The sequence below is a fragment of the Saccostrea cucullata genome, unplaced genomic scaffold, assembly GCF_032062105.1.
Source record: "Saccostrea cucullata isolate Sc308-1 unplaced genomic scaffold, CSIRO_AGI_Scuc_v1 ctg1026, whole genome shotgun sequence".
Classification (NCBI taxonomy): Eukaryota; Metazoa; Mollusca; class Bivalvia; order Ostreida; family Ostreidae; genus Saccostrea; species Saccostrea cuccullata.
This window is the reverse complement of record NW_026938259.1, coordinates 104,311-115,096: the sequence shown is the minus strand read 5'-3', so window position 1 is coordinate 115,096 and position 10,786 is coordinate 104,311. Positions and strand designations below refer to the sequence as shown.

Genomic DNA, 10,786 nt, shown 5'->3' with positions numbered 1-10,786 from the left:
TTTCAAATTATTTCAATAATAGTCAAAAATACTTTTGGGGGTTTAATGACGTATTTTTAATCCAGAGTAGAAAAGTGTAAAATTTTTATCGCAAAAACGTATCATTTATTAATGAGTGACACATACTGTATAATTCAACACATATGTTACTGCAAAAACATGTACGCTATAAATCATATATTTGAAAATTAGAGATTACAGGAAAGCATCAAAAGATAAATATAATAACTTTATACTAAAATGTATATATATATCTCTTACATTAAGGGCGTTAATTCTACGGATGATCATTTCATTTACATAGAGTTTTGCCATATGATGTTGTTACAAACATGATGCCAATTTTCAATTTGAAAAACTTGTAAAGGCAGAATGAATTTGTTATTAAATATGATCACCAGAAGATTTTATCTTTCAGTGTTGCACATAGATAAGAGGAATTTCAGCGACATTTTCAAGTGTTAACATTTTTTTCAAATACAATGTATACATTTTCTAGCAAAAAGTACAATTACATGTACATTTAGAGTTAGAGTTTAAATTTCATCGGAAAACTCGATAAAGATCTCCCTCCAATAAATTGCAATTTATACGTAAATACGATCTCTTAATAGATTCCTACCAGGCGATGTGGAAAGAAATTAATTTTACACGGAAAAATAATTTCTGACAATTTCGTATACAGTACTGTAAATGAAATTGATTGATCTTTTTACATACGAAGATAATGTATCATGCGTGAAAAAAAGGAATGAGACAATGTTAAATTTCATATCCCAACGGGGTTCACATATTCAGGACTCACATACTTTTTGACAACTGTGCTCGACCTAGCGCTATCGCACTGTCAAAATATCGCTTAAAATGCAATACAAGAGGACAATTTAAATAAAAATAATTCGGATGAATTTCAAATCAATATGCTAAGCGCTTCCCAGTACTTTCAGTACTTTGATTTAAAATACCGATACGCTGATTTTGACAACGTGACCTTGAGGCTTGACTTACTTTTCACAATTTTAATCTTGATCATAACTTTTGAATGAGAAGAGATAGGGTTTTCGTATTACACAAAAATCAAATGTTTTTAACCTGTGATAAAATCATTTCAAATACTAGCATATAATGAACTTTGACCTTGAAGTTTAACCGCCTTTAAACATTGCTTAAAATTGACCATGACTTTTGATAAAGAAAGGATAACGCTTTCATACCTAGATTTACACATGTACACGTATTAGCTGTGGCAAGGCCTATCGAAAAAAGTATAGCTTAAGAATTCGTCAATACGGTAGCACACAAACGGCTTTGCTTATCACCAGCGTGTGTCATGGTGTGACGTAAGGTCATTTTAACAAGGTCAAGGTCGCAAATATTCCTTTACTATCTTTTTTAATAGTAAAACATAAATAAGATGACATCTACCCTTAAAACATTGCTTTAACATTAGAACGTGGCATGATCTTGACCCAAGGTCATTTCTCCTGTCCGCAGCTCCGACGGAAGACCTACTCGTTGCTTTGCAACGAGCTCGGCTCTAGTTGTAAGCTTATTTTTTTTCTTTTATTCATAAATAATGCAACATTGAGTATCAATCGAATGAGAGATGATAAGTATTTTTCCTATCTCCCGTCTTGTAATTCAAACTAAATACAAGGAGGAAGTTGTCTCTGAATAATCTGTATGACATCCAGCTAGAGAATACGTTAAAAACTTTATCTCAACAAAGTTTAACATTCAGTTTAATTAAGTATATATTTTTATCCAGTTTATTTCAGCTATACGTGTTATACGCGTACGCATAAAGAATTCTTCACTGGCCGTATAAAACTAATCATTTACCTGTACATAAAGTCTGCTGCTCATTCAAAAACACAAGATTCGAACAAAATAACGTTTTCATGAGATCAGTAAGATGTTAAAGAACCCATTTCAAATCGATAACCATATCGAAATATTTACCGTTTTTGAGTTATAAGGCAAAAACTTTCGAGCGCCCTTGACCCCTAATTTGAGGGGCCAGCCCCTTTTTAATGATGTCAAATTATAGATCTTAAAATTATGCACAATATTTGTAAAATATGTCTTAACAAATTATTTTTAGTTTAAAAGATATACAAGGAAATATATGCAAAATTTGGCGCTTTTGGGCATCCTCATTTTTGACCCCTATCTAGCACCGTTTGGAGCGCAGAAATCGAGAAAGAAAAACCGATAGGCACAACTTCAATCCTTCTAGTATTCAAATGCAGTAAACATTCTGCTCCAGCTTTTGTCGTTTCTGAGCCTTTGTCTGGAAACGAACAGTACCAAATTTTCACTTAAAGGGAAATAACTCGAAAGCGGAAGGGAATTTTTGAAATGTATGAAAACATTTTAATTGAGTTTTGTAACGTCCAAAAACTCTGAAAATTTGAGCGAAATCCGTTAAAAATGAGCAAGTTACGAGGTCTCAAAGTTGGCGTCTAGGAAAAAAAAGAAAACTAGAGCAAAGCTCGTTGCAAAGCAACGAGTGAGTCTTCCTTCTTAGCGATAAGCGGAAAGTGAAATGTTTCAATTGTCAACTTTGCTACCATTCTTTATTTCTTTGACTCAAATAGCAAAAACCTTTCCGGGTTAGAATAGGTCCTCAGTACCCTCTTGCTTGTCGTAAAAGGCAACTAAATGGGGCAGTTCTTCGGATGAGACCGTATAAACCGAGGCCCCGTGTCACAGCAGGTGTTACACAATAAAGATCCCTCCCTGTTCAAAGGCCGTAAGTGCCAAGCATAGGCCTAAATTTGCAGCCCTTTACCGGCAATGGTGACGTCTCCATACTCAAAGGCCATAAGTGCCAAGCATAGGCCTAAATTTGCAGCCCTTTATCGGCAATTGTGATGTCTCCATATAAGTGAAATATTCTGGAGAGGGAGTTAAACAGTAAACAATCAATCAATCAATTATACTGTAAAAATACAGATATTTAATTACACACATTTATAACCTTAACTATTAGAACTGGTATGTCTTCTCTTGGAAATGGAAGACCTCAATACAGATGTTAACATGCAAGATCTGACACATACTTAAAAAGAATATTTATTCCAAACTAAAGATAGACTCTGTAATAAAATCTATTTCTCTTGAAAAACTGAAAGCAATTGATTTGTTCATATTTGTGGATTTATGTCTGTTTCTCAAATCAAAATTTAAATATGAATATTTAAAGTCAATATCATAAACAAAGACTGTTTCACATGAATGTTTCAATTTCATTATGCTGTTTATTCCTTGTCATCCCCCAACAGATGCTCTTCTGGCAAATCATGATCATGCTTGGAATCAAATTTCAATACTCTGATGACAGTCACACCTATCAAAAAAAAAAAATTGAAATTTTTTATTGAATTTTTTTTAAAAAGTTCAACTTATACACTGTTATAAGATAAGATAAACCATCAAACTGAGTTCAAAGATACAGTCACATTTTCCGGTAGTCTATGATTATTAAAAAATATAGATTTACAGGCAGTCATTTGAGGATGTTGTAAAATAACATTAGTTTTTCATGAATTGAAATAAAGAAAATGTACTTTACTTGTTCATATCAAAATTTATTAGGAATGGTAATGGTAAACAGTTGTTAACCGACTACTTAGCCAAAAAGATGGTATCCAGTTATGATTTTTTTATGTGTCAGGATAAGACCATTCGTAAAGGTGTTACAGCAATAAAGAACAATGTGCTAATGAGGTGACAAAATGCTATCGCATAAGGAACAAAGAGCTAACGCAAAGTAACAATGTGGCTCTAGCTCATTTATAACACCATGCTAGTAAGTTTATGACAACATTCTGGCCAGTTTAAGACAAAGTATTAGGTAGCATGAAGTAAAAATGTGCTACAACACTTATGACGATGGTCTAGTGTGTTTATAACAACACAATGACAATGTACTTGTGCATTGTAACAATGTTGCAGCAGGCTTTTACACCACACAGTCAAGATTACATGTAATAGATTGTGTAAAGCTGTGTTGGCATGGCAGCATATTTTGTGTCAGCACAACTGTATGTTATTTTAAGTTGCCTTAGCCTGACAGTGTTGTGAACACTGTATTAGCACATTTTTCCTAAAGATGCTGAAGCACTTTTACAATTAGCCTTATCAGGACACCATAATTTTCATAACCAGCTAGCCATGATTTTTTGTAAAAGTACATGTACCAGGGTACATGTAAATCATTTTTTTTTCATTTCGATTTCCTTATGTTTTTAAAAGACAAGGAATAAAATTCAATTTTCTATAAGCTTCTATTCATTGTAAGTGTTTGCCAAAGCATTTTTTCCTATATAACCAAAATACATCTTTGTATTTATGGTAGCCTAGTGGTAGGGCATTCCCTTTATATAAGGGAAGTTTAGCTTGATTTCTAGCCGGGCTCATTGCTACGAAGTTCAACAGGAAATGCTGCTTCATAACTGATGCTTATCAAATTTACACGCTAAAATATACAAAATTTGTGCAATCAAATTTGAGGCAATACAAACACTGATTACAGAATTAAATTTTCAAAGTTATCTGAAATAGTCAAAAAAATTATTATAATAATGTACTTTCTACAGTCTTCTTCGATTAATTATTTGTTTAAAATATGCAAAAGGTTTTCATCAGGTATCGATGTGTGCGCCATATTCTATAAATAAAAGTTGTATTGTCAGTCTAACACAAATGCGGTAAACATCATTTATTACTTGATGTACACTTTGATGCAAATTCTCAGCTGAGGACACATCAGTGCATAATCGTTTGACCTCAATTAATCTTGCTGCATTAGTGTTTATTTACTTCTGTTGGTATATAAATCCCCGAAACCGCCTCAAACGATACATGTGATGAATATTTTATGCTGTTAAATTCTATAATTTTATTTAATTTTAAAACTTTTTAATACTATATATATGCCATAGAGATATTTTTGTGGATAACATATCCTCTCAATGTCTGAATTTGTTTTTAAACTCTCATCACGGTCTTTGTTCATTACCCTGTAAATGATCCCAGCTTTCAGTACTTCTGAGTACTTTGATTATTCACTGTATCAAAACTTAGACAAAAACATGATGCAGTAATGTTACTTAACCATGCACCCAGCATTTGAAGTGAATGTGACCTTTAAAACCTCATAGTATATGTTAGGACAATGTCACTGAGTTCCAAATAAAGATCTAAATAACAAGAGGCCCATGGGCCACATCGCTCACCTGAGAAGCTTTGGCCATTCAGTTCTTTACCAGATTTCCCTCTTGTAATACATATTGTGACCCCACCCTACCCCACTGATCATAATTTACACAATTTGAAATCTATGCTTCCATATAAGTTTCAGCTTTGATTTTCAGATTTTTTTCTACATATTTCTATGTAAAACATTGAACCCACATTGTGGCCCAGTGCCCAACCCCCAGGGAGTCATGATTTGAACAATTTAGAATCTACTCTACCCCAGGATGCTTTCACATAAGTTTCAGCTTTACTGGCCTAGTGGTTCTTGAGAAGAAGATTTTCAAAGATTTTTCCTATATATTTCTATGTAAAACTTTGATTCCCCATTGTGGTCCCACCCTACCCCCGGGGGTCATGATTTGAACAATTTAGAATCTACACTACCCTAGGTTGCTTCCACATAAGTTTCAGCTTTTCTGGCCCAGTGGTTCTGGAGAAGAAGATTTTTTAATGACCCAACCCTATTTTGGTCTTTTCTTGATCATCTCCCCTTGCGAGGGGATATGTCCCTTCAATTTAACAATTTACAAAAGGTAAATTCCCCTTCACCCAAGGATGCTTTGTACCAAGTTTTGTCAAAATTGGCCCAGTGGTTCTTGAGAAGAAGTCGAAAAATGTGAAAAGTTTACAGACAGATGGACAGACGGACGACGGACAAAATGTGATCAGAAAAGCTCACTTGAGCCTTCAGCTCAGGCGAGCTAAAAACTATTCACCGGTATTTATTAACACCTCTAAATGAGTGAAGGAGTGAAAATTCTCAAATAACATTACCAATCAAAGTACCAATAAGAAGCTGATTCTTACATCACAGGTTCCAATCCCATTGCTAAATGCTTCAGACAGGTTACTCCAATGAGACCGCATACACCGAGATTCAGTGTCAAAAGGATCCCTTACTTCTCAAAGGCAATAAGTGCTGAGTACAAGTCTATATTTGCAGCTTACTATCCCAATTGGTGGCATCATCAAATGACTGGAAAATGTTTGATAGGCCAATAATCAAACAAACCATTCCTGCAGTCATCTAAAAATAAGCAAACTTTCTATTATTACAATTGTTTTTGAAAATTTCTTTTGAGATTTAACTGAGCAACAATTGTGCATTTTTTTGTCAATAAATTTTGATACTTAAGACTTTGTTTGAACAGCTATTTACAGTCTTCGAAATAACCTGGGTGCCCCATGCCCGGGACCTGGTAAATTTGCCTGGGGGCATGTGAAAATTCTCAAATTACATGCCCAAAGGGCATGTGTGAATTTTCTTTTGATTCACGATGTTTACTTGTTATTTCTTCTGTTGTACCCCAGTTATTTGTGTAAACTTGCTATGTCATGTCTTAATCTGAATTGCCAGTCTACCTTCAACTTACGTTACATTATCATTACGACCTGTCAAATGATTTTCAATCGTAATCATTAAAGTGTTTAATTTAACCGATTTTTTTTTCTCGATGGTTCTTGCTAAATTACATAGTACAAAATGTTTATAGATACCACGTGCAGTGGACTGCTGTCATGATGATCATGATCCTACATATGGAATTCAATTCAGCTATAATGGCCAACAAATGGCCAGCATGCGAGTCAAAAGTTGTGAACAGTCAAAAACGCATACCAAAATGGCAGACAGGCAGGCCACGGTTGATTTAAAACTCTGGAAACAATTTAAACTAAAGATCGAGAGAAATTAAAAACAGAAACACTGTCCTTATAGTTAATATAAAAACCTTATTTTTTGTTGCACAATCATATCTCTGCTATATGAATGAATTTTGAGTAGGGCATGTACAAATTTCAATGGGCTGGGTTAAAATGACCGGTATACATGCCCGAAGGGCATGTGCTGAAAAAGAATTGTTGTGAAGACTGTATTTATAGCAATTACAGACAGCAGCATGTAGCGCTGCTCATAGTGCAAGCTCTCATGACAATGCCTTGGCGAAGAGAAAATTATCAATTTCTTATTGATCCACACAATTTCTTTTTTGCAGTAACTTTGGACCCACAGTGCTTTGATTCTTTAAGCTATATTTTTGCAAGAATTGATCAAAAGTTTCCAAAAAATAAATTCACCTTGATTTCATGGATAAATTGCAGATAAATAGTGGGGGGAAAAATTCTTCATTAAAGTCAGCACTATTCAAGATTTAGACTGGTAATGTAGGCCTAACTTACACTACGACATCGTGTGACTTCAAAGTCTAGTGCCCTGTTCACATGGAGAGTTTAATTCGCAGTAAATGATTGCAAAGTAAACTGATGTGAATCAAACTAATGGGAATCAAACTGTGTTAACATGACAGCTAATGCAAATTAATTTAAACAAATGCGAATAAAAATTTTACTTCTACAGTCAAGTGTCAGTAAAGCTATCCACTCAAAAATAGCACAATTAAGTTTTTTAAGTACTTAAAGCTGACCACCAACATGTAGCCTTTGAATTAATTTTGCCATTACACATGCCTCAAAATTCAATTTGAATAAGTTTCCCTTTGTGTTTACATGGAGCTTATGCAAAGTAATTTAATTCACAGTAAATTAATTCGAATTAATAAAACTAATTTGAATTAAACTCCTCATGTGAACAGAGCATCGATGCACCAAATATCAAGTGCGGTTTGACAAGCCCGATCTAAATTAAAACTGAATAAGTATCTGCCCTCACCCTAACAGTCACACTGTCAACATATTGTTACAGTGTATATTCAACAAATAATAAGTGTAGTGTGAATTACCCCTCCATGGTTACTGAGGTATTGCTCTTTTGCAGGGCAAAATAATAACGTTTGGCAAAGTTTTTGTTGAGAGATAATTGAATTACATATATTTAACAATTACTTATATGTCATATTTCACCAAACTATATCATTTTGCCCTGCAAAAGAACAGTACCGCAGTTACCGTGAAACAGTCTATAAGAGTATCACTAATGCCTTGGTCACATTTCCCGGCCGGTAGCCGTAGACCAGTGGTAATCGGTGGTAATCCGTGGTGTTAACGATGCCTCAACATCGGTCAACATCGGCCAAGTAGTATTTAAAGTATCAGTCACATTATCCAGCGAGGGGTATACGATTGACAACCAATGTGTTTTATTGGAAAAATGGCGTGGTTGCTTACCGGTCTTACAAAGGCCCATCAATGCATTGCTAATCATAAAACGATGTTCAAGGATAATCGGCCGATGTATATTACATCGCTCATACATTGGTGAACATTGTTCGTACATTGGTCGACCACGGGCCAATGTTTCGTCGAACATCAAACAATGATCGGTCGTTATCTGTTAAAACCACTAAACTCCCCGATGACATCAGATTCAACAGATATTGCACGATGCTCGGCCATACATAGGCCGATCCTTGAAAGATGTGTTAATGATGGGTTGCCGATGAGGAGCGATGTAAGGCATTGTTGTAGACATCGCTGAATTTTAACTACAAATTATTTCCTACCGGCAACCCCACTGATTTGCAAAAAAAGACTCAGTGCCCGGCCGGCAACCACACCATTCTCATAAAAAAACACATCGGTTTCTCATCGTATACCCCATCGCTGGATAATGTGACTTATACTTATGATGGATAGTGGAGTGTTGGATTTTTTTGTTTTGAAAGTGAGTCTTGTTGAAATTAAATGCTAAAATATATTAAAAAAAAATATAAAGCTGTTGGAATTTTTAAAAGGCTTACAGAAAGCGTCTGAGCCTTAAAACAGATAATGTATCGGTGTGTCTGTGTATTTCTAAAAATATCAGTGCTCTAAGCTGCCATAGTAATTTAAATTTTAGGTAAAATAAATTTCTTACCTTCATTCCGATAGTCCACGCCAATCAAACTTTAAATTGTCATCGTCGAATCTTTCATCACTCGATACATTTATCACTGGGAACCACGAACCAGAGTCAAGAGTGCTCAGCTTGTTAATGTAACAGTCGGAATTTCCTCGTAAACAATTCACACAAAAATTTATAAATCGGATAATTCTGCTGAAAATAATGCTCCAGATAATTGATAAAATACTTCGTAGCTGCAGATTAAATGTGCGTGCATGTCTACATACGGCCTGTGGCTTGTGTGGTAAGAAATGCTCAACTTCACCTGATTTCCAACTTTCAGTTTGTAAACATGTTTTCGACTTTTGGGACACACTAATAACCGGATATACGAAAGACCTGATATTTACCTGATGTTTTTATTTTAGATTAAATGACGATATTGAGTACTTCAAATGACTTATCCAAATACTTTATGACTATCATTCATAATGCTAAACAAAAATTCGTTTGATTGGAATATTTACTGACGATTTTGAATCAGGTCAAATAAGGTTTGTAGTATATCAGGTCTTTAGTACCTTCCCATTTCCCACAATGCCGCGCGTTGTTTACAAACAAGAGGCCCCGAAAAGACTTCCACTTAACTAATGCAGAAATATTTTGATTTTACTTGTTGCCGTGTACATCATCACATTATTTAATTATTTAATTTAAAAAAGAAAACAGGGAAACACCGAATCAAAACAATATCTTTCAGATGCATCAACAAAAACTATGCAAGAGGCCCAGTCAAGGCTTGGTTTATAGTAGACAACTTGTTCCTGTAACGTTTCTCACATATTTGTTTTATAAAAAACTATTATATATAGCTTGAAGCTTATTTCTCTTTATGTCAAACGACAAGATTTAATCAGTTTGAAACTATTTCAGTCAAACTTTTTCATAATATACCAAAATTTTTAGCTTTCAGAAAAACACTTGTATGAACTATTAACCCCTAATTATAGGGGCCAGCCCCTTTTCCTTGATCTTATATGAAAGCTCTCGTAATTATGCACAACTTTTGTTTTATATTTCTTACCAAATTATTCTCGGTTCAAAAGTTATTACACAAAAAGAAGCAAAATTTAATGGGAAAATAAATACTAAAAATTGCCGTCACATAGCTTCCGATCTTTAAGAAATCAGCTTATAATTTTATCGATATGCACATCTACAATGTATTGGCTACAAGTTCTCAAACTTTCATGTAATTATCATATGTCGTTTTTGAGTTTATTAGTGGACACGAGACATCAAAATTATCAATTAAAGGGCAATAACTCACAAAGTAAGGCATGTATCAAAAAATTGAAAGCAGATGTTAACAGGTGTTAATACAAAGTATACAACCTGAAAGTTTCATAAAAATCAGTGGAAAGGTCTTTGAGAAATCGCCTGTCAAAAATCCGGCGGGAAAAAAAAGCAAATAATAATAAGAAACAGTAGAATAACAGTAGGGTCTTCCGAAGGAAGCTCGGAAGACCCTAATAATCTTAACCATCAGAATCAGTAGAAGGTCTTCCGCCTGAGCGGAAGACCTTAATTTTGCGTGAACAGGCCAAAGAAAGTTATCAAAATTCAAAATGATTTTATGCACCAGTGTTAGGAATTGCGATTTAATGTAAGATCGGTGACGTATTCTTATTGATTCGATTAATTAAAAACACAATTTTCTATTAATTGATAGGTCTTTGTACA

The 10,786-nt window shown here is 34.4% G+C and overlaps 1 long non-coding RNA gene across 1 annotated transcript; it reads right to left on the bottom strand.

The window, feature by feature from the left end:
• Positions 1–3,064: 3,064 nt before the first annotated feature.
• LOC134249857 (uncharacterized) lies at positions 3,065–9,387 on the bottom strand. Its single transcript, XR_009988377.1, has 3 exons — positions 9,077–9,387; positions 6,073–6,292; positions 3,065–3,352 (listed from the first exon to the last, which is right to left on the bottom strand). It is a non-coding gene; the product is annotated as an uncharacterized LOC134249857 (long non-coding RNA).
• Between the last annotated feature and the right edge of the window lie 1,399 nt (positions 9,388–10,786).